Source organism: Ziziphus jujuba, chromosome 7 (genome assembly GCF_031755915.1).
Source record: "Ziziphus jujuba cultivar Dongzao chromosome 7, ASM3175591v1".
Taxonomy (NCBI): Eukaryota; Viridiplantae; Streptophyta; class Magnoliopsida; order Rosales; family Rhamnaceae; genus Ziziphus; species Ziziphus jujuba.
The window spans coordinates 6776347-6779902 of record NC_083385.1 but is presented as its reverse complement, the minus strand read 5'-3'; the positions used below and the strand labels follow the sequence as shown (position 1 = coordinate 6779902).

Here is a 3556-nt window from a genome sequence, read left to right as displayed (position 1 = left end):
AATTCACAAAGGTTTAGTCAAAAATCTGGTCTGATCAGTCTTTTACAATTAAACGACCAAAATGGCTGGCTCATATATACGGACGAAGGAATAAAAAGTGTAGAACATATTCATAGATGTGGTTATATATTTATTTCGTATTTTATATAGGACAAAGGATATAACAAGAATTAAAAAAATATATATAAAAGAAAAGAGAGAAGATTAAGCAAAAATCCATTAGGCGTGTGAAGACGGTGACCACACCGGTCAGGTCATGACTCGCTGCAATTTGTGGGCACAGATTCTTATCTTCATTTATTTTTCTTAATTTGCACGTAAATAAATTCATAAGAAAAAAATGGAAACAAACTCATGTTTTTTTTTAGAAATTGTATAAAAAAAGGTCAAGAAAGTAATGGAAGAAGATTTTTAGTTAAAAAAAAAACATAAAGTAATATGATATCAAAGGTATTTTTGTCTTAAAAAATTATTTCTATCAATGATTTATATATTTATTTATTTATCAAATATCAACGATTCAGATGGGGATTTCAATGTTTAACTATAAATTTGATTCCATTCCACCCTCTTTTTTATTCCACTCTCTTTTCCTTTCCATTCTATTAATGAATCCTGCAACTAAACACGACCTTATATTCTTCCACTTTTCAGGAATCATGAACAATAGATCATCTTTACGAAAATAAATAAATAATAACTGTAATTATTTTTTTTTGTTGGTCCATAAAATAAAGTTCTACCCTCATATATCTAGCATATACTATCCCCTAATTAATTCATGTTGTTTGTTTTGTCATTTATGGACTTGTTAAAGCTGGTGAAAGGGAAATATGGAAGAAGAGAAGGTTTTAAAGGACCTCCCTGATAAGCAGATCATAATCAACATTTCAGAGAAATTGGAAGATAGGAGTGATTGGATCATCTACAAGGTTCCCAATAAGCTGCGGGAGATACATCAAGAAGCTTACACTCCCCAACTAGTTTCAATTGGGCCTTTTCACCATGGCAAATCAAGCTTGAAGGCCATGGAACATTATAAAGCCAAGTACATGAACGACTTCCTGGGACGGTTCCGTAATCATATTACGATGAAGGAATTGATGGACGAATTCAAGAAAGACGAGTGCAAACTTGTGAAAGAAATCCAGCGTAGCTATGGAGGTGAGAGCTTTGAGCCTGAGAATAAGCAAGAGTACTCGATGGACTTGATCCCCATGATCTTACAAGATGCCTGCTTCATCCTTGAGCTCTTCTTTAAAAACCACGAAAACAACAAAAATTATCGGAGGGACTACACATTAAGTCCATGGGTTGAGGCAGCTATAAAACAGGACTTGATATTGCTGGAAAATCAGATCCCCTTTATTGTTCTCACTCAACTGTTCTAATGCATCGGTGAACCCCTCGATTTCTTAATAGAAATTATCTGTGAATTCTTCATTGATTATTACAGGTTTGGAAAACCTTGCACCAAGAAGAGTTCCAAAAATAAACATCTCTTCAAGTACTCCAAGGAGGAAAGGGAACAATTGGTGAACAAAATGAAACATATCAAACATTTCACCGATTTGGTTAGAAAGTTTATTTGCGATGACACAGTCGGGTTTCCCGACAGTGATAAAGATGTGACCCCCTGTCTCTACTCTGCAAAGCAACTGAATAATGCAGGGGTGATGTTTCGGTGTCCTAAAGATGGTAAATATTTGGCCAGCATAGACACTTGGCCCGCTGTTGAGAATTATAATGAGGGCTGTCAGTGGTGGAAAGGCCGCGGTTGCTGTTGGTTGAATGGTTGCTGTTGGATTAATTGTTTGGAATTGAAAATACCCCAGTTGAAGGTCCAAGACAACACCGAGTGCATTTTCAGAAACGTCATGGCGTTGGAGCAATTTTCCTATCCAAATGAGCCTCGTGTCTGCAATTACATTTTTCTGCTGGATCAACTCATCGACACCGTTGAAGATGTGGATTTGCTGGTCGACAAGAAAATCATTGAGAATTGGCTTGGCACCAACAAGGCCGTGGCTGACTTGGTTAACAAACTCTGCGACCAAATTGTGACACCGCGTTTCTTATATGCTAAAATCTGTGAAAAACTTAACGAGCATCACGAAAAAAGATTGAACGTTGCCAGGTCAACCCTCAAGAGGGTTTACTTCAAGGATATTTGGACTGGCAGTGGAACTGTTGTTGGGCTTGTTTTCCTTGTATTCTCCCTCTTCTCTACCTATTCTACCATCAAGAATCTCTTCTTTGTATGAGGGAAAATATGACCATTAGCCAGCTAGATAAAGTATCAAGTGTGCTTCCTTACTAGGTCGACTTTTTTTAATTTGTTTTTGATTTTATCCAGATGTAGGTGTCTAGTTTTGTTGATCTTGTAATTATCATTATTTATGGGCTTGAACCCAAATAAATATATAAATAAATAAAACAACTGAGCATGAGCATATTTTTGCTAATAATTGTTTTTGATTTTCAATTTTCATCTACTAAAAAGATGGAAAAAAAAAAAGAAGGTTGATTGAACGTTTACTTGGGTTAAAAAAAAAAAAGGTTTAAATTTTTTAATTTATTTTTATTCAAGTTAAAGGAAGGAGCCCCACATGTGAAATTGAAAATAAATTTTAAAAAAAATTAATTATAGTAATAAGGGATCTGACATCTATATGTTAAAAAATTAAAGTACGAACTATTTTTCCTAAAAACTTACAGAAAATGGCTGAATATAATTTTACATGATTTAAGAATTTTTTTATTTTTTACTTTTTTTATTTTTTTTTTTCCATCCTGACATTTTACCACTGTAAAGTCTAGAATCTAGAGTTAATCAAACGTGATTACCGGATTGTTACCTTTACTCTTTTTTGGTGATTTATATCATATGCAATTAGATTTAAAATTCCCATTATTCATTCTTTCGGGCATCATAAAAGCTATTATATTTTTCAGGATAATGATTTGAATTAGAATTCCCTCGTTCGTTTTGTTACAGGTAGAACAGAGTAGTGAACCATTAAAAATGTGTACTTTGGAAGTATTGTGGCACTTTTTGTACCATTGTTCTTAGTTATTTCAGTCATTATAAGCATCAAGGATATGTCTTCTAATTAACTGACATTTGCCGATTTAATATCTTGAAATTACCCAACTCCATTGTTTTTTTTTCCTCGCCAACCGAACAGAGTAGGATAAATGAGAAAGAACATTATTTTTCCCCCTTTGGGTCCTATCAATAAAGAATAGCATTGTCCCCCTTATAATTTTCAACTTGCACTGGCCCCAAGTTCAAAGTAAAGGTTTGATGAGAAAATCAGAACTTGGATTGAAGATTTTTCCACACAAAAGTAAGGAACATGGAAAGAGTGGAACTAGGTTCCCCAGTTGGTGCTGCACGAAAGGTGCTGGTGACGTCTTTTACTCTCTTGTTGAACTCACAGATTTAGCATGCTGCATTCCTAATGTGTGTGCATATTACTGGGTTAGCAGTCAATCAACAAATAAGTTTGGCCTACCTAAAGCTGGGTCTTAACTCCACAGCCTGCTATCAGAA

General features: G+C 34.6%; 1 pseudogene; it reads left to right on the top strand.

The window, feature by feature from the left end:
- The first annotated feature begins 377 nt into the window (after positions 1–377).
- On the top strand, positions 378–2468 carry LOC125423724 (UPF0481 protein At3g47200-like; annotated as a pseudogene).
- The last annotated feature ends 1088 nt before the right edge of the window (positions 2469–3556 follow it).